Genomic DNA, 25347 nt, shown 5'->3' on the forward strand with positions numbered 1-25347 from the left:
TAGAAAGAGACTGTCTTTACTCAGTCACTTCTGAAAATTTGGTCTTCCTTGTTCTTTTGTTCATGTACTGATACTTCTCTTTCCCACTTCCTTTAGCGCATTGACATGCTGCAGGTGTCCATAACAGAAAATGAAATAAAATGAAACAAGTGCTTGCCCATACGCTTAACCTCATATTTCCATCTTGGGTGTTACTTTCTGCCTTGCTGTGTTTGCTTAGATCTTGGCAACACAGTGAATTTCCCATGAGCTTGCAGGAATAGTTTTTCATGAAATGTTCAGTTTCAAGCATAGACCCTGAATTATTTTTGGTTTAGCTTTCATTGAAGGGTGCCCGCAATGGGGCAGAAACAACTATCTCATGTTCTAAACCCAAAAAGCACCACGAGGCTTGTTTGGAGAGTTCGAGTCTCTGAAGAACAGCCAGATGTTTCTCTGGAGAGTGTTTTCATCGCCTGTTCTCATCAGCAACAGTCTGCTTATCAGGTTGGATGCCAGTTTCTCCTCCAAAATTTGAACTCATGATTTCAGACACACAGATATTGCCTCAGGTTATGGTCATGAATCTTGCTTAATCAATAACTTGTAGTTCTCCCAGGAGTTCCAGTATGGTCTTAGTGGCAAAGTGGACAGTATTTGAAGCCCAAGTTTTGAAAGCTGAGATTTACAGGGTGGCGGGAAAATTAAAAAAAGGGAATATGAAAAATATGGCTTACTGAATAATACATGGATAAAATTAATTTATAGACTGCTTTGCTTGATCAAGCAAATCAATCAATATGGGTTTTAATTAATAGGAATATCCTATGAAAGCCAAATTGGAATCGAAGGAAACCACTGTTTGCAGTCACAAATCTGTTTGCACTGTTAGAGAGCTGGGCACTCCTGGCAGTGGCACTCATAACAAAATCCAGACACTGATCCTTGCTCTTGAAAATCACGGCACCTACACCTTAGTTCTAAACAGACTGGAAATGAACAGTATCAGGAATCATTATGTCTGTGAACAAAGCATTTGCAATGATGAGGTTTGCATTTCTCTTTGCAGCAAGTTCTCGTTGTTTAAATACGCATTTTTATTTTTCACTCCCTGGATGTGAATCTTCTTATTTGTTTTTTATAATTAAATGCTAAACTCTAAAGCTCTATTTGTGTGTTTACACAGATGGAGTACTACACGTTACCAGGAAGTCTCTTCAGGGACTTTTGTGCTTCTTCTGTAAAGGGCAAAAAATTTAGTAATCTCTCTGCTTAGAAATGACCCTGCATTTAATCTCCAGATTAATTAATGACAATTTGGAGTAAAAGGGTATTTATAGTGCTGTCATGCTTTCATACACAGTGTGCTAAGCTATGTCATATTGCTGCATTTTCTCTATACTTTTCTGACATTAGCATAGTTTTCTAACCAAGCCTTATCACTTTGATTTGCAATATTGGTATGATAACAACTATTTGTACTATATATATATATATGTATATATATATATATATGAAGCATTGGTATTTTCAAAATCAGAAGGAATGAAGGTAGCATTTTTCTTTACATGGAGACTGTCACTTTTTACTTTGGTGGAAAGAAGGTTCAAGTTAAATTCCTGGATGATAGAGTAATATAAGGTCAAACAAATTGATTCTGATGTCAGTTTCAGAATTACTAAAGTCATGAACCTCAAGTAGTCTCAGCACTTTTCCTGTTAATAAGCATCATTTACTCTATATTTATTTCTCTTTAATAGATGATAGTTTACAAATAGAAGTTTTGTAAAACTAAGCTTTTAAATTATGTTGATGCTCTAGGGTACTTTACAGAGCATACTCATTGTAAGTGTACCTTCAAGTAAAAATGACATTAATCAGCTAATAAAATCGATCAGTATTATTCCATACAAATTTTGAATCGATATTGTCATTTTATTGAAACTTTAGCTAAAATCCAACTACTCCAAGTAGCTGAAGTCTAACACTCCATAAATCCGGAAATAGAAAACTCTTCACAGGCTGAAATTTTCTCTACCTGTCAAACTACAGAAAACTACAACCAGGTGTAGTGTTAAAATGACCTGACTTTTTAAGAAAAACAAAATCACAACCAAACCAAAATCCAAACTCATCAACATTTTCCTGAAATTTAGTAGTGGAGCACTAGCTGTAATTCCCAGGAAAAACTGCAGTAAATTAGAGTTTTGTTCAGAACTCCAGAACAAAGGTTTGGGACACCATTTCCTGCTACAATGAATTGTCAGTGTGTTGGGATTTTCTGCACGGAAACCTTTTTTTTTTTGTTTTGTTATGGGAACCGCTACTGAATTTCCATTACAAAAGCATTTAGAGAAGCTCTGGATAGGTAGTTCAAGTTTTCTGAAGTTTCAAAGTGAAAATGAATTTTTTTCTTTCATCTTTACTTAAATATCAACTCCTTCAATCCTTTGGAAAGACACAGAAAAATAGAAGTCATTTAATACAGTATAAGTTTTACGCTAGCCCAGGTGTTCATTTTTTCTTTATTTAACCATCCTTAGTCAGAATTCTTGGTGCTGATGGTGAATACATAAAATATCATTATAGTATGATCTGTAACAGTAGCCTTGTGGATTCTCTGCCAGAGCTAGAAAAATGATGGGATTTTTATGAAGCTTTAATATTGCAGGTCACAGATGAAGATCAACCGAAGTAATAGATAATTCTGTATGCCTCAGTTTGGTTGACCAATCTGAGAAACATAAAAGGCACCCAATAGTGTCAAAACCCTATAAAAATAAAGTTTAAACACTACACTTTGTTCTACATAATTTTTATGTGGAATAGAAAGGAAAGCAGATTTCACAATAGAAACCCCTTTGTCATTCTAACTCAAATTCACACAGAAGCAGTTAAATGTAACTTACATGCCCCAAGGGAGTGTTGGGACCTGTCAGGGCCCTGGCAGCACATGCTCCTTGAGTTTGGGTGCCTCTGTTAAGATGCAACCATGAAACCTTGGTTCTAAGTGCTGTGAGAAAGCTGTCTGGGAAAGAGCTGGAGGAAGTCTTCGCAACCCCTGACCCTCACTCCAACCATGGACTTCACCTTCTGGCTCAGCCTTGGCCTTGTTTTGTTACTAGGTGCTTGTCTGGTAGCTACAGGGACACTGACTGACCCTTGTTCCTGTTGCTGGACCAAATCCCAACCATGACTGAATTGACTTCTTGGCTTGACCTGGACCTGCCATATTGCTGTGGGTTTGTCTGGCGATCAAGACTCTTGGCTGACCCCGCTTACCACTGCTAAACCTGCCCTGCTCTTCCTGCACAGATTCTCTGGGACTGTTCACTTGTTGGTGAAGGGGACTTCCCCTGCCCACCTTAGGCCCTAGTTTGCCTTCTCATCTGGTGCACCCCACTCCTGCTCTTCACTGTCTAGTACAATCTTGATAGGATTTTAATTTTTAAATAAAGATATAAATTTTTTTTAGTAGTTAAAACATTATGAGAAGAATGAGGGGAAAAGTTAAATAATTTGTTTAGTACATATAATCTTGTTTTTCATCTCACAGAATAACAATAGGTCCAGTATTGAATGTCTTGCCACTTTGTCCGGAACATTTGATACTGCCCACTGACAGTGCTGGGCATGCTGGAGACGGACTCTGGGGGTTATTGTTATGGTTTGTGTTATTCCCACCTCTTGTTCCTAGCAAAAAGTCACCGAGAAGCTAGGGAGTCAAGACTATTTGCATGCACCTTTGGTGCCAGCCACACACAAAATGAGGTACTGCTTGCAGAACCTTCAATGATGAAACACAAAACCTGAAATTTTGTTCCCCTTGGACTAAATGTGAGTGTTACCATTGATATCCAGTATGTCCAAATTCACTTCTGATTATCATATATGTATTTGAAAGCAAGTGAACTCAAAAGTCTGTGTTAAATTGCCTTCTCCCCTGCAACTTTTCTGATTGCAGAGTGAACAATGCAATTGGGTTTTCAGTAGAAAAAGGGCAAAGCAATGTCATATTGTGGCATTGACAAAACTGTGAAGGGTTCATCTGACTTCTAAAAAAGCCCCCTGTTTGGTTTTAGGTGAAGTGGTGCACAGGCAGAGGCAAAACTGAACGGAAAGTAACTCACAAAGCTGCTGCTGGATGTCTATGTTGAGTGGTACACACTGATGCCTTCAACATAAAACAAGGAGTATCCCGCTCAGTTAGGAACTATTGATGCCAGTCACTAGAACAAGGTGCCATCCTCAGCAAATGGGTACAGATGGCAAAATACTTATTTTGCAAATAACACAGAGCATATTAAAAGCTATAGCATCAGATGAACTGGAAGAGCTTGTCAAACACCAGCCTTCACGTAGTCTGAAGTAAGGTTTCTGAAATACCGACAATTAGCTTGCGCTGCCTCAGAGCTTGTCCACCTCATTTCAAATCCTGGTCTTGGCTTGGAGTGGCTGATATAAGTCAATACTTTGACAGCTGGGTGGCATTTGTTCAATTCAAATGACACCTGTCACACTGACTTTTGTTCTAAAGCTCAGAGAGGTTAATTGAATGGATATGAAGAATAAGCCAGGCTAAAATCGCCTCTACTCTAACTCAGAAATACTAAGCCTCTGGACTTAATTTAAGACTCTACTATTTTGTGTATTAGACTGAATCATGTAGGCAGTTTAAAGGAGAATATGTTAATAAAAGACAACTTAATTTTTGAATTTGCATATGGTAGGGAATTTCAGTCCAGGAGAGTTTAATGGATTCTGTACCTACCAGAGACGCTAGGGCTTTTCCCATCTAATATACATACGCACTACTATGTAAGGGAAAGAATAACATCGCTTTTTTTTTTTTTTTTTTTTTCAATTTGCACATTTACCTATGACCTTCAAAATGAATTCACAGACAATTCAATGTCCGTTAGGGCGGCATCTATGATGACCTTAATTTTAATTTCAATAACAACACATTGCAGACTTTTGTTTTAGATGCGAATTAATTAAGGGTATAGTCATTGTATGCTGTATTCAGTAGGTAATTATGAGACAATTTGGAACATTTCTGTAAAGTATCATGTTTAGTTTCATAAAACAGCAGGCTGTGTTGGAATAAATGAGAAAAGTTAAATCTAGTCAGAATTTTTTTCCCCTCTGCGTTACCAAATAAAGTTAAGTTTCTCTCTAAATTGGAGCAGCCTTGAGATAAAGACAATATAAGTAGACAGTGTAAAGTGCCTTGTCACAGAAAAATATTGCCTTAGTTGGAAAATACGCTCAGATGATTTTGCAGGGAGTATGGTTGTAATCTTACCCAAGATTGCTTCATGTTTACTGTAAGAACCTTTCTGATTGATTGCATTTCAGCAGTTTTTCAGGTTTAGGGAATTTCAAATTACTCTCATTTCTAAGATGACAGGGAATATAACTTTCTGCAGTAGTTATTCTAAGCTGTAGAAGTATGTATCAATTTTTTTTTTTCCCCTATTGACGCCAAATAGATTGTGTGCAGCTTATGCAGTTCATGACAATAAAAATTCAAAATTCAGTTAATAAGACTTCCTGTAGTTTGCTTTATCTGTGGAATTTCTATAATGTAAAGAAAAAAAACCATAGAACTTTTCTCTTTATGTTGCTTTTATTTTGCATATTTTTCAGCAAGCTGTCTTGAATATTTCTGCTTCACTGGATGTAAAACCAAAGGTGTTTCTGTAAATCTGCACATGTATAAATTTGAAGTTAGCATTCAAGTCACTGGCCAAATGTATTTATATGTCTTCAGCACTCATTGCTGCTGAGATTATTTGTAATTTTATTTGCCTGCCCTTGAATTATGTCTTCTCTTCCATATTTCCCATCTTTGTCTCTCTAAAATCTGCTGACTGTCCCAACAATTAATTGGTAGAATGAGACCTTGCTAAGGGGAAAAATGCAGTGGAGAGCTTTTCTTCCTTACCACTTTTTTTTTTTTTCTTTTGTGAATGCTAACACTGTCATCCACCTGGTTTTCCAGGCCTGGGTGCACAAGGAAGAAATTTGAACCAAACAAGTGAAAATTATTATTAGAGCTAGTATTCACTGAGACAGTCCATCAGCTTTGTTCCACATCTAATGAACGTTCATTTACATCCTGAAATCTCACCAAAAAGCCAATCCCAAATGAAAATCCTCTTGGGATGTTCAATGGCTACCATGAAATATATTTAATATATACTAAAACATTTTACAGTACTAATTGTAAATGTAGTACTTTTAAAGGAGAACTAATATTCTTTAAAATCTTCTTTGGGATATCAATATACAAATATGCGTGATTTACAAGTCAAAATTTCTAAACTATATATTTGCCTATTTTATCATGCAGTCCCTTCAGTCTATATCCAGCTCCACTGCAATGAAATTAAGGTTCTTGATCTCTCAAGCACCTTTGGAAACCTGCTTCAGAATCTTACTTTCTGGATATAATTTTCTTTTAAATTGATACTGACCCAACTTCATATTGTGTTTTAAAATATTTCTGAAAGATGTATTTTTAACAGTATCACCTTAACTTGTTTTAGTGGTTTTATATTTCCCATGTATTGATAACAACTTAAATGGTGAAGATCTGAAAGACTGTAAGATAAAAGTAATGAAGTTCTTAAATTTTCTATAGTATTATGTTTTTGGTATCTGATATTCCTACAGAGGCTACTTTATTACTTATAGTTTAGAACTTAAAAACAATAAATGCAGACATGTGGAAAGTTTTTTTCTGGACAATCAGGTTCAACTTTTGCCCTCAGATTCATCCACCTTCAGAACCATGCTTATAAATGTCACACTCTGTCTTAAAACCAGTAACATTTCTTTCTACTCTAGCTCTGCCAAAGCTAGTAAAATATTTTCTCTAATGTTAGAAACATCCTTTGAAACAAATTAATTGACAACTTACATTTCATATTGTTTCAACATTAACATTGAAAGGTGGTTAAGTTCTGTGAGGAACTCTACTTCAAAATGCATACATTGTGAGCATTCATACATAGAGGTAAGATGACTACATCACTTCTGAGTACTTGAGTACTGAGTAGAAAGTATTATTAGGCAGCCTAAAAAAAAAGAAAATGTTTTAAACTTTTTACATTATACTTAGTTTTTGTACACATTCAAACAATGTAGATACTTCTTACAGATAAAACAATGCTTTTAGGTTATGTGTTTTAGGTTATGTGTTATGGTATATACCAAATGATTCTCTTGGAGTGACACCTCTGAGACAGTACTAGTAATGATAAGGTGCATCAATTCACAACACAGTTATAAAGTTGTGAATCCACTAATATTTTTTTTTTAAATCATTAATATTACAATATATTGATTGCCCAAGAGTACCTCGTATATTCACAGTAGATGCCTAATAAGCTGAAGTAAACATTTAGAGAATTAATACAGAATTAAATGTGCAGAATCAAACTTTATTATTAGACATAGCAACTTGTTTGTTGAGACTTACAAAAATGTAGATACAACATCAAATAGAATCATGGAAGAAAATTGTTTTTATAAAATTTTAAGAAGTTGTCTTTTCAAAATTTAGAATTTTAAATTTTTACTTACAATATTCTATCAAAAATTTCTAGCAGCAACATTATGTGCACAGCAAACACTTGAAGTCCCCACATGCAAGGATCTATGTGAAAGCATTCTTAACATCTGGTATTAAAGTCTGTAGGGGTTATGTAGGAACTTAAATTAGACACAAGCTCTAGAAAAATTATATATTTTTGTCCATTAGTAAAAATGAATTCAGTCAAAAATAGCCTCTTACATGCAAATTAAGGTTTCTGTTTTTCAAATTAAAGGAAATTACAAGTCTTCATCACAATAAATATTATCATGAATTGTGTTCAGTTAAGTCTTTCAATGTTTTTTTTATTAGGATGTAGGCATGAAGCTATATTTTTTGAGCTCACTATAATAATTAATGAAAACAGAATTAATAAGGACTGTTTTGAGCTCATTATAATAATTAATGAAAACAGAATTCATAAGGACTGTTTTGTAAAAGCAAACCAACAGAAAACTTTTTTTTTGCAACATTATAATGTAAAATAACACAAAAAATGACAATGCACATTAAATACTTTGATGTTTACTAGTACTATTAATTCTTAAAATAATGAGACCAAAGAGAGCAATTGATAAGTCTGTTTCTACATAAATGTGAAATAAGAAATTTGACATTTTGACACATTCTGCTGTTTGTAGGAAAAAAAAAAAAAAAAGAAAAGAAAAAAAAAGAAAAGAACTAGATTAGTTTTCAAATCTGTGCAACAACACAGAACACCCATAACAAGCTGTCTTTCTAGGAGGAATATGCAAGTCTTTTTTTATGATTGATGATTTTACAGTATCATTGTATCTTATGATGTCAGAATAATGCATTGCTGAAAGCAAATGAAAGTTAAAAACTCTGATGCCACTTTTAAAAGTAATTAAGAAATTATAAACCTAACATGATGAAGAATGAATATCACTGTTTTACCTAGTTAATTTATGATTTTTATTATAATTGGTGAAAGTATCTTAAAATATAAAATAGTTCTAAACAATTTAATTAGTACCTGTCTTTCCAGGTACTACTGTATTTGTATTTTCATGCTTCTAAGATAACAGCTTGGATCTCCAAAACAACGCATTTTTAGAAAAACATTCCTTCACTCACTGCCTTCCAAGTTACCAAGAGACCTTGTTTTATTCTTTTTCTGTAATGGGTTGTATAAAATTTACTGTTCTTCTCAGGTAACACGTTCATGTCCCACACCATTTTATACTCCAGAAAGTCTGAGCAAAGCTCCCAAGTAAATAAATCTATTTCATCTTGACGATGCTTTTTACCACTTTACCACTATCATGCTGTTATTAAAGCATGGTTCAATCTAAATTTGCAATGCTGCATTTGACCATAACTTTTACTTTATGACCTAAGAAACCTGCCTTAATCCAGTCGATATAAAACTCTTCAGGTGATGAGACGAGGAGAGGTAAAAGGTAATAGGTCCCTTTTTCATTTTCCTTTTTCTTTCTATATTCCATCAGGCCTTACAGAAGCCTAGTTAGGAAGAGGGAAGAAAGAAAAGCTCTTTGGATTAATGATGTCTTTGATATTTCTTGATGCTCTAAGTCATTGAATTAATATTATGGAAAAAAATGCTTGAGGCAGTGAAAGAAGTAAATATTCTTCACTAATCCCAAATGGTGCTGAACAAAATTTCGGAAAAGAAATACACACGAAATGGCAATTTCTATCTGATTTTGTGTAAGAGAATGGTGGTGGGGTAAGGCTGAACAGCTACTTATAATACCAGGATTGCAAAATAGGCTGTGTTACTTTTTCCCAAAAGTGAAATCCCACTTCATGATATTATTTTTCTGTCTCACATAAGACTTCTGTTTAATGTAAATGTGGCAGATTCTGGTTCTAAGGTTTTGATAAAAAAGTATTTCCACTGGGAAGATTAAAGAGTTCTGCTCTCATGTTTGAATATTACTTTCAGAGTCAAGGGACTGTGTTGGTCCTATCTGTAACCTGTTCTTTATTTAAAGAGAAATTCTGGCTGTCTGAAATAATGTTTTAGATCACTATACCACTGTAGCAACATTGATTTGCACTTCTAGATGAAAAACGAAAGCCTGGATGTCAACATTATACAGCATAATTATGCTGATGCTTCAGCTGAGTTTCAGCACATGTCCTGTGGGGTTTAGAGTATCAGAAGTCTGAACAGAGATGGGTTGAAAAATAGAATGGCTGGTCCCTTTCATTCTGAACTCAGTTCCTGATCCCTGTCTTCTGAATATACTGAATCTAATTCAGTCTTTAGTTAACATCAGTGGTAATTGTTTACCTGGGCTGGAGATCATGGAACCACAAGCGTACAACGACAGGAGAGAAAATGTTAATCCTTAAGTGTTTTCTGAACATTTCCAGCAGTTGGTGGAGAGGCCTGTGGCATAGACAAAGGACACTGCACCCTGTCAAAGGCAGAGAGATCTCTTGGGTCCTTCACTCAGGAAGGTAAAAAAGAAAAGAGAGTCAAAATGGTTCCAGATAAATACGAAGAGTGATTTTCTTTGATGTGATTTCTCTTCAGCTTTATAAATGTGGCTAAAAGTTAAGCAGTTTCTTCTTGTCTGCTGCATGAGCTAAATACATTCTGACCACAGAACTTTAAAAGTTCATAATGTTGTGGTACTCCTGACTTCCCTCACCACAATCAAAAGACAATGATACATCAATGTGTTCCTTCAAAAAGTCAGATTCACAGAATTTATTTTCTCTCTGAGAGCATCATGAAACACCATTACCTCTTCATGCAATTCACTGGATCCATTGACAAGGTCAAGATAAAAATATAGAAGAAAAATTACGTATTTATTATTTAAACTAATTCCAGATATAGCTGTTAAAAGATACTTGAAAAAATTCACTTTACTTCTAAAAGAACTTGTCAGAATCACAAGTGACAAATGCAGTCCTACCTTACCCTGAAATAAGGCGAAACTTACCCTTGACTCAAAAGATATTGAAAAATGCGTTCAGTTTCTTACTATTTTGTAGTATAACTCTATAAGTTACTGAAAGCTCCTGGTAGGCATATATTTCCTTGGTGTGAAACTCTATCAAATTTCATATCAGGTCCCAGTCTGCTATTTTTAAAAAGATTAAATATTTTAATGGGCAACTATGAGGAATACCTAGTGCTTCTAGCTTTGCCAATAGTTGGATAACGACAGAAATCAAGTTGGAAATCTTGTTTATCATTTCCAATTTTTCATACTGTTTTTTTAACAATGACCAAAGCAATGTTTCATTTTGAGTCCTGAGTGCTGCTTGAATTCCCAGAAATACTGAAAATGTTTATTTTTATTAACTCTTCAGTTTTAATTAACTCAGACACTTTCTTTTTTCTTTCTTTTTCAGTCACAGACCTAAAAAAAAGTAAATTAATTATAGTTAGAATATTCATTTTGTAAGAAATGCTGAAAAAAAAGGAAAGTAATTTAAAGACAATTTGAACAGAATATACTGCTGAAGGAAAAGTCTGAAATAATCAGAAAGTTCAATCCAAAAGTCTGAGTTTCTAAGCTTCTGCCTGTAACAGAGAATCTGGAGCTCACAGAATCTTGGTTTTCATACTCTAAAAGCCCAGGCTGAGCCTTAACAGTTAGAGGTTCTAGTGTTTTTACACTGTCAGGGTTGTGGCATAGGACAGCCTAAATATTGAAAGCTTATTTGTTTTGCCTGAGGCTATTAGCATTCTTTTCATCTGTATTTGCTCTGAGAGGATACATAAAATAAAAGCCAAGATAAATGATCTAAGTAAGCAATTAAATGAAAATTCATGAGATATATATGTCGAAATGTCTTCATTGATCTCCTGAACCTTCCTCTCAGTCTGTCCCAAATAAAGGGGCAATATAGCTATCATAAAATATTTTTTTTGTTAACATATTAAAATGTAATAAAAATATATTGTCACTAGCTCTAAGATACTGAGGTTTCTGTTTGTCTACTCCAAAGATCAGATGAAAATTGGAAAGACTTCCTTTGGACAATTACTCTTATGTGGAAAAATGCATCAATAAAATATTGAAGGAAAATTCTCATGCTTTTCCATTTCACACTGATGAATCAGGGTTTAGGAAACTGACCAGAGTTCATTCACTTTATATTTTAGAAAGATCTATAAACATTTATTAATTTTAAGTATCATGTCTGTTTTGAATACTTTATCTTAAGAAAAAAAAAGAAGACTGTACATTTTATGATCTGTCAACAGTGTAATGGAGTATATTATTCATCAGGTCCTAAGCAGGACAGAAGAATGAATAGGAAAGAAAAACAGATTCAGAATTGCGGCTGCATTTCAGCAACCACTATAAATACTCCTCTGACTACAATAAGGGCCAGAATGTTATCTCTGGACCCCAAATTAATGTGGAAAAAAAGATAATCAGGAAGGTCTCAAAAGAATATGAAGGTCATTAGTCTGGATGAGAACAAAGCTTTGAAATGATCAGAGGACAAAGAAGCTAAAATTGCAAGGCTATGAGTTAGCATCTGGTGAGCAATTGCTAAAGTAATTCTGTGTGTAAAGAAAACAATCTTATCATTAGCAAGTGATTTTGCTATTTTTAGTTTTCAGTATGTGTTAATGAACTTATTTGAAAGTCCAGCTGAAAATCATGTTTGAGCATGATTTGCAGGTCAGGAATTTGTCAACAGCAGTGCTGAACATGGAGAGACATAGTAGAAAATGTCTTAGATTGTACTAATTAAACACACATATGGCAGAAAGGTCCAAGCTCTAAACGAAAAGAAATCCTCATTGCAGTCAGCCCTGTATTAACACAGATATTAGTCTGTGCCTGAAGAAGCTGACAAAACAGGTTTGGTAGAACAATATATAGCATTATGGCAGTTTTTTGTTTTGTGTTGGGGAGGGAGGGAGGGAAGGAAAAGTATTGCCTGTTTTATCAGTTGGAGTTCTCACTTTGCTTTTTTCCCTGATATCATACATATATACATAAATACGTACATTCCCAGACAGTGTAGCTGTCACACATACCACCAGGTGTCCATCATGGGTGGCTAGATGCTGTTGGATCCTCTGCCCAAAATCTAGTGCCCTTTTGTAAAGGGTCACTGTATAAAGCCCTCTCCAAGCTTGCTGGAAACAGGGAAAGTGATTTGCAATCATTTGCATGGATTTCCAAAAGCAGTTCTCACTCTGAGAGGGAGAATTGAGGACCAAGTGAAGTGAAGGAAACAATACAGTCTTTGCAAAGAAATGTAAGGGGAGGGAAGACCATGACCTATTATTGTGAAATCAGGCCCTGGAGTTGGAACGTGCAATACCATTACAGGTAGAGTTACATTGGGGATAAACTGAGGGATGGATCATGCTTGGAAAACACACTTCTCAAAAAGACAGAAACTAGAAAACTGAAAAACAGCAAAATGTCAAAGAGATATCTCAGTTTCAGGAAAGGAAAAATACCAATACATGTGGAAAAGTGTCTAGATTTACAAAACAGCACCTCCGTCTACCTTCCCCAGATCAAAATGAGAAAAAATGAATAGTTGTGTGCATTGTGTCTGCACGGACAGACATTTCCACAATGCCACTTATTCACAAGGTGAATTCCTGAGTCTCCCACAGGGCCTGGGAGACGCTTTTTGTTTGTTTTTTTTTGTTTGTTTGTTTTTTTCCGTTATGTCCATTACACTTCGGAAAAGAAAAGCTGTTTTCAGAAGGCAACATCAATGACAGAGGACACGTGTGATTGAAAGAAAGAAATATAACTCCCATTCCATCTCTGCTGCTCATTATGTTGGCTGTGATATTGAAGGAATGAACAGTACATTTTATCATATCTATATCAGCATATTAAATAAGAGATAACAAGTTCCGTGTCTTGCGTTTTACCCATCAAGTTGTCTTACATCAACAATTATTTTAAAAATTCTGATTGTGTGTAGTTTTGCAACTCAAAGTATCTCTAAGAGACATGGCAAAACCCTACATACTTCATGTAACTATTTATGCGCACACACATGCATTTTATTAATATAATAAATAACTATTCGTATTAATTTAGTGACTTTTTATTTTCTACGTAATAGTTTTGGTGATTCAATCACCCTTTATAACTCTAGAAAAGGACAGTCACATCTCAGGGCAAGTAGATCTATTATTATAACATGCTAAAGGTCACTGAATAATTATTGATGTTAATAATTGACTTTAATTTTTTATAGGTCTGTCAAAAAGTTGTAATGTATATACAGCATTCATGCTTTATAAAAATGATTAAGCTATTGGATCACTTTCAAAGGCCTTAAAGAAAACACTGTCTAGACAAAGAGAGGTGATCAACTATAAAATGTTTCTGCAAAATTATCGTTCACTTTGAGCTTTAATGAGATGCTTTCTACACAGTATTACAACCAAATGAAAACCAAAGCAATGACATGGGTTGCTGTCACCTGAGGTAGAAGAAGTGTTTATTACCTTTTACACTTATTTCACCCCTTTATTTGTGTTTTCTTGTCTTAAAATCCATTGGAACTGGACCAAGTACATTTGACATTGTAACTACAGTGTACTACTACTAATAATAAATCAATGAAACTTACAGTAAAATAGGAAAAATGTATTCTTTTAGTCTCAGAACTGCTTTTATTTTATTTTTTTTTGTTTTCCACTCATGATTTAATTTCTGTTCTCAATATTTTATGGAGCCTTCAAAAGAGTGGGAAACAATCTGTATTTGCATCAGTAGTGCTTCTGCAAAATTGACTCATAATGTATGTAATGCAGTTGTACTGCAGCTGTAAGCACTGTTAGGACATCTCAACGTGTGTGCCTTACTGCTTTCATTACAGTAGATAATAAGATGAAAACAAGTCCAAATTACAATACTGTTATTCAAACAGAATAACACTTGAATCAAGAAGTTGTTTGTCTTCCTTCAGTGGGATTATTTCATATAACATGATGTGTATGTGAGGCATTGCTGCCATTTCGCTCTGCTCAAGTTCATATCCTCAAAGATATATACACCTGTAACTCCTGGTGTCAGTGGGATAAGAGGGATTTAGATACTACGCCAGTGGTACCTAAATACCCTTGAGACTCTGTCTCTTAGTTAATTTAAAAGATTCTTAAAGTCTCAGAACCCACAAATTCATATTTTGCTCACCCAAGTTCCTCTCAACTCACCTGAAAGTTCTAGAATTGCGAATGGTAGAATGGTAGAATAATGGTAGAATAGTATCAACTAACCCCAAAGTAACCAGCCATTATGCTCAGAATAATGAGAGTAATGTTCTTATGAATTTAATAGAGCAGCACTCTTTGTTTAGGAAAAAAAAAAACAAAAAAAAAAAAAAGGAAGGAAAGGCAGTTACAAGGTTTTAATCTTATAGTGTAAGTCATCTTATGGTGTTGCATATCTATGTGCAGATGACTTTGTGTTCAACATCAGTAACTTACCTGACCTCCAAAAATCAGAATTCTAGGTTTTATAGGTACCGAAGCTAATATTTTATTTCAGCCCCATAATCTGTGTTTTCAAAACACAGTATCACAGAATCACAGAATCTTAGTGGTTGGAAGGGACCTTTGAGATCATCGAGTCCAACCACATTAAAAAAAAAAACAAAACACCACACAAACAAACAAAAAACCACAACACACAAAACCAACCAAACAACAACCCCCCCCCCAAAAAGAAAAAAAAAAAAAAAAAAGCACCCACCAACTAAACCCCACACCCACAACCTCACACACAACACCCCACCACAAACCAACAATCCCAGGCACTAGAGCATGCCCTGAAGAGCCACGTCTACATGTTTCTTAAATACCTCCAGGGATGGTGACTCCACCACCTCCCTGGGCAGGCTGTTCCAGTGCTTACTACCTAAGAGACACTACCTAAAACACTACCCAAGAGACCAGAAATCCGCAATAATTAGTGTGTATAACCAGCTGCAGTTATTCCTGGGTTTAGTGCTTTTTTTACAAAAACAAAACATTAGCTACTTTCTGGCAACCTGTAAAGTCAGGCTCTGCCTTTCCATGAGCTGCTCAACGCTGCCAGGTCTATCAGGACTTTAGTGTCTGTGGTAATTTACTGGTCAAACTGAGAACTAATACAGTCTTCTAACATTCACTGGACACTGGAACAAAAAGCTTAGAGAATTATCAGATTCGGGTCTAGGATCATTTGGGAATACAAATATTTTTCTGAATCTGATTCTACTGTTTCTTAGAAGGATTGTGAACAATAAGGATTGTAGCAGAGGCTTTTGTTGCTATTGTTAACTCTTGTTTTCCTCTCACTGTGACTTGAAAAACCTAATGGTGACCAATAATATATAACTGATCTTTAACATATACATTTGCCATACCTCACAAAACTTGAATGGTACCAGTCATGTAAAATTATCTAATTTTATTTTCAGTTCTCAAAACATTTCATGTTAGAGTCACTGATCCAAACTAAGGATGTTTGCTCTGAATGTCTCACAAGGTCTCTTTTTTTTTTTTTTTTTTTTTTTTTTTTTTACATTAAGAGGTTAAGAATTATTGTGAAAGTTTTTTTTAGAGTTTGAACAGAACCTAATCTGAAGACTAATGAACTAGTAAATACTATGCAGTTCAAACACAACTAAGGATATAGCTTTGCTGCTTATATAGCTTCTGCATGTATGTGGTATGCATGGGTATAATAACATGTATGAAATGGGGCTTGCACATTAATAATGTTTTTTCTGTTTATTCAGACATTGAGGATCAAGTGTCCAACAGCAGCTACAAATATCTGAAATTCAAACTCACTACAGTCCCTGCTATATTTTTTTGCATAAACCTAGGAACTCTATTAAGTTAATCTTTAAAAGCTGCTACATCTTGACATAGCAATTTACTTCTACCTAGCTTTGTATACCAGTATATTTGATGTTTCATCAATACTGTTGCAAAACGTGAAGTTAAAATATAAAATACTATACTTGGAAAAGAAAGAGATGAAAATGAAACATGAAAGTGTTCAGAGTACTTTACCGTCTTCTACATGTACTGAATGGGTTACAGAATTTTGGTTTTGCTATATTTCCTTTTCTTAAAACAAGGAAAAATTGGAAATAAATGCAAAAATGTACTCTCTTTGGAAATGTAGTCTTATTCCATGTTAATATCTCCTTCCATTTTCTCTTTAAATGTTCCAAAAGCCAGAAATGGTGCAAGTAGAGATCTGCATTTTGAAAGCTTTAAAAAAAGTAAATTTTGAATTATGACCAGTATTTTGTTGTAAATAGAAAGATAGTTTATTTATCAAAAGATTGCCATCAATTTCATATTTACCTCTGCCTTCAAAATATTCTAAAAGTAACGTGGACAACCCAAGCAATTTCGTTCAATCATAAACCAAAAAGTTTGTGTCTGCGGTGTTTATTTGAATAATGAACACTAGGTAGGTGTAAATTTATGTATGAGGACTACTGAGTCCGATTTCCTTACACTATGCCAACCACAATCTAACATGGGTACAGGAAGAAAAATGTCATATTTCCTTGGTTCCGTTGTTTACCTGGATGTCTAGAAAAGTTCCACAGAATTGTTCCAATCTCACAAATGTGACTCTGTCTGGACTCTGTATCAGAGGGAAGAGTACATTGAATCTTGCTTTTTATGACCTGGAAACCTTCAAACATGATTTTGAAAGAAAAAATGGCAGCATCAGCCCAGGGTTAGATGCAGGGATTAGATGCATGAAGTGCACTTTGGATTGTACTAGCCCAATGCCCTCTGACATATGCTAAATTTGAAACTGGCCAATTCATTTAAACTTCCAGCTTTGCCTCAAAACCCCCAAACTTTTATAAAAAGTTTTAAAGGTCTTTCTCCTGTCCAGAAGTGGCAGGAAATTTTAAAAGCTTTATATTTCTCTTCTATAGAATTGAATAGCTATTTCATGCAAATTCTATGATCGTGTAGAGAATAACTTGAAAACAGGCTATTCCACATTGTACAACTGAGTATTCCAAAAAAACAGAGCCAAGTAAGAAGGATTGGAAACTTAAAAATTTCAAATAGTTTTAGTTTTATCTGAAAAAAAAAAGGCACATTACTAATTTTATATATATGTAGAAATAATGCTACCCCCAAAAAATGTCTTTCACACTGTAAGGAAGAAGCATGAAACAAAACCTTTCCCCATTGTGAATTTCAATTTTGCAGAAGCTATATTTTCAGCAAATAAAACTTTGATAGAAAATCCCAGCCAGCTCCACTCTACAAGTTAAGAGTTTAACTCAGAGGGCTCAGCATAAGAATGAAAAACCAAAATGAGTTCTGAAAATAAATGAGTCAAGACAACGTTCTTGATGTATGCATTGAAGGAATTAAAGACTCTGCACTTCAAATTATACTGTCTGATAAATTCAGTCATTCTGATCTGACAGAATTGCTTCTGGACTGCCGTAGTTACTGGAAGTTTTTGTCATGGACTGCCACGTGGCACATTTGAAGAGCCATGTACATCAGGAGATATGAGGATGAAGTGGCAGCAGATGATGAGCAATGCTGCCTCAGAGGAAGCTGTTTGTGAAATAGAGAGGGAAAGTCCATGAATGTCTATGATATGACAAATGGTGCTACTTGGCAGGCAAAACAGCTGATTTTCAGGAAAGAAGATATAAATATATAGACATAAGTTACTTTTGAAGAAGGTGACGTAATCAGAAATAGGAACTGGCATCTGTAGTATGCTGTGAATGGCCTCCTACTAAGGCTAGTCCTTTAAAAGTAGTATGACAATTTTTTAAATCAAATTCATATTACTCATAGAGTATTTCAAGTTTTCATGTACTTTTGATATGCTGGTCAATTTTCATCTTTAATTTAGGTTTTCAATCTACTTTCCAAGGAAGACCTTATTTAGGAAGTGAGCATAGACTGGTTCTGAAGTAGAAGTTGACACTTCTGAAATAGAAAAAGTGGTTTTTTGGACCATTTCAAACCCCTTTGTTTCAGAATTTCCTTTAGACTTTTTTCAATTATAAAAATAGAGTTATTGAAAACGATCAAAATAAAAAGTGAAACTCTAATGTACAAATGAATCAAAAATATTTGTACCACTGTAATATATTAATGTAATGAATATTCAGTGGTAGCTCTTCGAGTATGGATTTTTTGATTGGGGCTGCTTTTAAGGTTATGTTGCTATTTTCAGTTCTTGAAATCTGCGGATTAATATTTCTTGCCTGATTGAGTCAATATTCAAAATATATAAGCTAATGGGAGCATAAGGTTTTAAATTTATATTTAATTGTGATTAGTACAACTTATATACATGCACAAGAAAATCAATTTTTGAACTTTTAATGCTTCATATCCCTCTAATCCTAACTTTGTTGTTCTCCTCCAAGGAGAAAATATGTTAAAGGTTACCTAGGGTCAATTCTGAAGGTCTAAGTGTATTTTCAAAGTAAAGAAAATGTCATATTGTTATGGAGCTAGATCAAGCACACAGATAAGCACTGCATAGCGTGTTCAAAAGTTTTTTGTCATGGGAGCATCCAATGATCCATCCAAAGCACTCCCTGCTTTCCTATTCACCCAGAGAAAGGGGATCTGCCCTGAGACACACAAGGGCAGGTCCTTGTGAGCATCCCCCTGAGCTCAGTGAAGCTCACAGTGGGGTGAAGACCTAGACCCTTTGTGGCATGGGACCTTTGGGTAGGACTGTTGAAGTGGGATGAGGTAAAGACCAAGCTCAAGGAGTAGAGGGGCAGGATGGTCCTGAAGGACTGAGGAGCCACGTGTGACAGGGTCTTTCTTTGTTCTTATTCTTCCTTTATTCTCTGTAAGCATCATCTACTTGCCTCTGCCAAGGACTGGGAAAGACAGAACTTTGCTTTCACTCCCTATAGCTAATATTCCAGCTACAGCCCAGGTTTCTTAACTATATTTTTTTTCCATTAATTTAAAATTAAAATTTACCAAAAAAAATCTTGTTGAAGAAATATCCAGTTTGGTTATACTGCTGGCAAGGAAGAATAAATGTATGATGGCTACAGGACTGGTGTCACAGCCAGGGGTTCAGGTACTTTGATCATGGGATTTGCTTTGAGAAACCAGGTCGACTGGGGCCTGATGGGGTCCACCTGTCAGAGAAGTGTAAGAGCATCTTTGGTTACAGGCTTGCCAAGCTTGTAAAGAGGGCTTTAAACTACAGTTGCCAGAGGAGGGAAACCTCAGTTCATTCCACTCCTTCCAGTTTTACACCAGTGACAGCAACAGATGCCCAGATTCTGGAAAAAGACCACGGGTCAGCAGGAAAGCAGCTGGAGTGAAGCAGATAGGAATTCCTGCCACTCCAGCCAGTAAGTCAGTTTCATGAAGGGCACAATTTAAATAATATTAACTTAAATGAATAAACAGGAGGAGTTAGAGATGTGCACACGTCTGCAGGGCTACGATCTTATTGGCATCACAGAGGGAGAGCAGACTTTGGGCTTTTCAGGGATCTGCTTGGCAGAGTGCCATAGGAGAAAGCCCTAGAGGAAAGAGGGGTCCAAGAAAGCTGGTTAATTTTTGAAGATCACCTCTTCCAAGCTCAGGAGTGATGCATCCCAACAAAGAGGAAGTCGGGAAAAAAATCCTGAAGGCCTGAATGGATGAACAAGTGGCTCCAGGACAAACTCAAACTAAAAAAGGAAGCCTACAGACGGTAGAAGCAAGGTAGACAGGGAGGAATACAGAAAATTGTTCAAGCAGCCAAGGATCAGGTTAAGAAAACTAAGGAAGCGTGGGCTGGATGAGGGGACAGTGAGATGGATTGAGAACTGGCTGTGTGACAGGACCCAAAGGGTAATGGTTAATGGAACAGGTTCAAGCTGGAGGCCTGTAACCAGTGGTGTCCCCCAGGGGTCAATACTTGGTCCAGTCCTGTTCAACATATTCATCAGCGACCTGGATGAGGGGACAGAGTGTATCCTCAGCAAGTTTGCTGATGATACCGAGTTGGGTGGGATGGCTGACACCCCGGAGGGCCGTACTGCCATTCAGAGAGACCTGGACAGGCTGGAGAGCTGGGCAAGGAAGAACCTCATGAGGTTCAACAGGGAAAAGTGTAAGGTGCTACACCTGGGCAAGAAGAATGTCAGGCACCAATGCAGGTTAGGTGTGGACCTGCTGGGGTCAAGTTCTGAAGAGAAAGATCTGGGGGTCCTGGTAGACAGCAAAATGACAATGAGCAAGCAGTGTGCTCTTGTGGCCAGGAAGGCCAACGGAATCCTGGGCTGCATAGGGAAGAGTGTGGCTAGTAGGTCGAGGGAAGTCATTCTCCCCCTCTACTCTGCACTGGTGAGGCCACAACTGGAGTATTGCATCCAGTTCTGGGCTCCCCAATTCAAGAGGGATAGGGAACTACTGGAAAGAGTCCAGCGAAGGGCAACAAAGATGATTAAGGGATTGGAGCATCTCCCTTATGAAGAAAGGCTGAGAGAGCTGGGACTCTTTAGTCTGGAGAAGAGAAGGCTGAGGGGAGACCTTATTAATGCCTATAAGTATCTCAAGGGTGGGTTGAAGGAGGAGGGAGCCAGACTCTTTTCAGTGGTTCCCAGTGACAGGACAAGGGGCAACGGGCACAAGTTGGAACATAGGAGTTCCACTCGAATATGAGAAAGAATTTCTTTACAGTGAGGGTGACAGAGCCCTGGAACAGGCTGCCCAGGGAGGTTGTGGAGCCCCCTTCTTTGGAGATTTTCAAGACCCACCTGGATGCAGTCCTGAGTAGCATTCTCTAAGCAATCCTGCTTCAGCAGGGGAGTTGGACTAGATGACCTATATGGTCCCTTCCAACTCTAAAAAAATTCAGTGAAATTCAGTGAAAGCTAAAGCCCAGATAGAATTAAATCTGGCCAGGGATGTCATGGGTAACAGGAAAAGCTTCTACAGGTACCTCAGTGATAAAAGGAAGACTAGGAAAAATATGTGCCCTCTCTGGAAGGAAACAGGAGACCCAATTGTGCAGGATATGGACAAGGTCGAGGTACTCAATGACTTTTTGCCACACTCTTCACAAGCAAGTGCTCTAGCCACATTGCCCAAGTAGCAGAAGGCAAAGACAAGGACCAGAAGAATGAGGTACCACCCATAGCTACAGCGTTGGTGGATAAGGGAAGAGAAACTGTCATCATCTACACAGACTTGTGCAAAGCATTCAACATTGTCCCCAACGACACCTTTGCCTCTAAATTGGAGAGATGTGGATTTGATGGATGGACCACTCAGCGGATAAGAAACTGGTTGGATGGTCGCATTTAAAGAGTTGGGTCAGTGGGTCAATGTCCATGTAGAGACCAGTGATGAGTGGTGTTTGTCAGAGGTCGGTATCGGGACTGGTGTTGTTTAACATCTTTGTTGATGACATGGACAGTGGGATCGAGGGCATCCTCGGCAAGTTTGCTGATGACACCAAGTTGTGTGGTGTGGTCGACGTGCTGGAGGGGAGGGATGCCAACCAGAGGGACCTGGACAAGCTTGAGAGGTGGGCCCGTGCGAACTTCATGATGTTCAACAAGGCCAAGTGCAAAAGTCCTGCATCTGGGTCATAGGAATCCCAAGCACAAATACAGGCTGAGTGGAGGTGGGAAGCTCAACATGAGCCAGCCATGTGTGTTCACAGCCCAGAAAGCCAACCATATCCTGGGCTGCATCAAAAGAAGTGTGGCCAGACGCTCAAGGGAGGTAATGTCTCTCTCTGGTGAGACCCCAGTTTGAGTACTGTGTCCAGCTCTGGGGGCACCAACATAAGATGGACATGGATCTGTTGGAGTGGGTCCAGAAGAGGGCCACAAAGATGATCAGAGGGCTGGAGCACCTCCCTGATGAGGACAGTCTGAGAGAGTTGGGGTTGTTCAGCCTGGAGAAGAGAAGGCACGGGGAAGAAGTTACAGGCCCTTCTAGTACCTAAAGGGGGCCTACAGGAGAGATGGGGAGGGACTCTTGATAAGGGAGTGGAGTGATAGGACAAGGGGCAACAGCTTTAAACTGAAAGTGGGTAGATTTAGATCAGATAGGAAGAAATTCTTTAGTGTGAGGGTGGTGAGACACTGGAACAGGTTGCCCAGAGAACCTGTGGATGCCCCTTCCCTGGAAGTGTTCAAGACCAGGCTGGATGGGGCTTTGAGCAACCTGGTCTAGTGGGAGGTGTCCTGTGTTGTGGGGGCTGGAACTCAATGATCTTTAAGGTCCCTTCTAACCGTATGATTCCATAATTCTATGATTCTATAATTCTATGATTTTATGTTTCTATGATTCTATGATTTCCTGTTCATTTGCTCTAGGATCTGTCCTATCCCAGAATAGTCAGACTTAGTTTTTAATGCATGATTAATAGGTAAATGTACTGCCACTGTATTTTTGTCGGTATGATATCTAAATCTATTGAACTATAGTATTGCTGAATTTGCAGCCAGACTGTAAGCAATCCAGTGTCTGATTTTTGAATTCCTTAGCAATTCATACTGCTTGGAAAATCAGCAGAGATAGATCATCTTGATATCTCTGTGGCTGACATAGTAACTGTTTTTAAATCATTATGACATTCATTGACGATGATGGAGATAGTTATCCACAATCCTGTTTTGTCTGGTCTGATTTATAAAACTGAAACTTGGCCTTCTACAACCTGGTTGATAGCTATGGATTACCAATTATTGACCACCTTCTGAGGCTTCACTGTTGTTTGCTTGTGTATATAAAGAAGAACAGGAGAAATAATAGGAATTCAACTCACAATGGACAACTTTACAGTCAGAAAAATTATTTGAAATGTGTGGATGAATTTTGAGTGCCTTCTGAAGAACAAGGGTTTGGATCATCTTCTCTCATACTCAAAATACTGGATCTCAATACTGGGATAAGGAAAAAATCTTCCTCTGGTTTCATGAAAAAATGAGAAAGATTCTGGATGTATAGTTATAGGAACATAGAAGAGATCATACCATATTATGACTCCCGGCAGATGTAAAACTATTTCATAGATGTCTCTAGAAGAGAAGTTCTAATTTTCAATTGCCTAATTGCCACTAAATTCTTCATTGTTTATAAGCGTGACTTATTGCTATGAGGAATAACAGTATACCTTCACTTTATATGCCTTCCAGATTATATTATATAAGCACCTCTCTTTTTTAAGCATCACCAACAATGTATGGCAGGCCACTACCAGCCATCGGTTTGCTGTTGAGTCTCAATTACTTCTTATTTTGAAGATGAAAATGTTTGATGTCAGAGCTATGAATGCAGCCGTATATCTTAACCGCCCTTGACCTTTGGGTTTCAACAAGTCTTCTTCAAAGGAATGATTATTAAGTGGCTGACTCTGTCATTTTGAAGATCATTACTAGTTACCTTTTCTCAAAAATGTTTAAATGTGAGAAAAATAATTCTTCACTAAGATTTTTTTTTGTCAAAATTTTTTGACATTTATAACACAATTAATCTGTTAAAATTTTGCACAGAAAAAATTATTTAAGATGTTTCAAACAAAACTGTTTAAAACACCAACTCAGTCTAAGGCCATATCTGGCATCCTAAGAAATACTGAGACTGCAATGATGTATTTGAAATTGCTTTATAGATCTGCTAAAACGAGGCAAATCTAGCAGTTCATACTATTTTCTATCATCCAGAATAGTTAAAGAGAATGTGTACTGTCTATATTTACTATATAATATCCACATAAAATTCACCTACATTTTGGACTCAGTCAAATTCTACTGGAAAGGATTACTAAAGAGACATAAAAAGAATTTTGCATCTAGAGAAAACAATTTTGCCAAACAAATATTATTGTGTTTGAAGGCACAAGCAGTCTGTGCACAGTTTTACTAAACAAACATATTCACTCTGTGAATGCTGCAGTGAGTGATGAGAGATCATAGTGAACACTTATGCGCTTCTTTGCACTCTTACATCACACATTGTCATAGACATGTGACAGTCCTGAAGCATTTCTGAATATAAAACCTGAAAAAAAAACCCAACAACTTGAAGCTCTCCCCAGTTGTACAGGCACATGAGCCTTATCCTATACGCGTCCTTGAGCATCATCTTTTTCACAATTAGAAAAAGTCCATGTCCAACTGGATAAGCTGTCTGCAGTTTCTCATCTGTAATTGACCATTTAGTTTCATTTGAAATCTATGTATCAGATTCCTGGAACAAGCTAAACCCCCTTCACAATGAAAGTAAAAACCTTTTTTAACGCTGTACACAGGAAAACATACTTTTTTTTTTTTTTGACAAGGCCGGATATACATACTCATATGGATAACTGAATCTTAGCAGTACCTTTGGAACTGGACCACTAAATATAGGGCTTAGAAGGATATTGTTGGATCTGCCACCTAACATATATTTTTCAATATGAATGTGACAATTGCAAATGCTAAAATAATCAGATAACAAATGTGAAATTACTCACTCTTCCGTCATGCAGAGAAAGATTATTTCAGGGCACAACGAGAGATCAACTGTCCTGGAAAAAAGAAAATTTCATCCTTCTTTAAAGATAATTCAAATAGCTAACTGAAAATGACAATAAATGATACTTTAAAATTATGGTCAAGCCATTGTTAAAGTAAATTTTTTAGAGGAACTTAAGTTTGGAAAAAAAATTAAAGCTGCTGCATGTCAACTTTATTCTGCTGTCATACTGAAAAATCTATGTGTAGCATTATTTACAAAGATAGGTATAAGCCTGAATATTTATATTTTTTGTAGAGAATATTTTTTTTCCCACAGA

Source organism: Numenius arquata, chromosome Z, assembly GCF_964106895.1.
Source record: "Numenius arquata chromosome Z, bNumArq3.hap1.1, whole genome shotgun sequence".
Lineage (NCBI taxonomy): Eukaryota > Metazoa > Chordata > Aves > Charadriiformes > Scolopacidae > Numenius > Numenius arquata.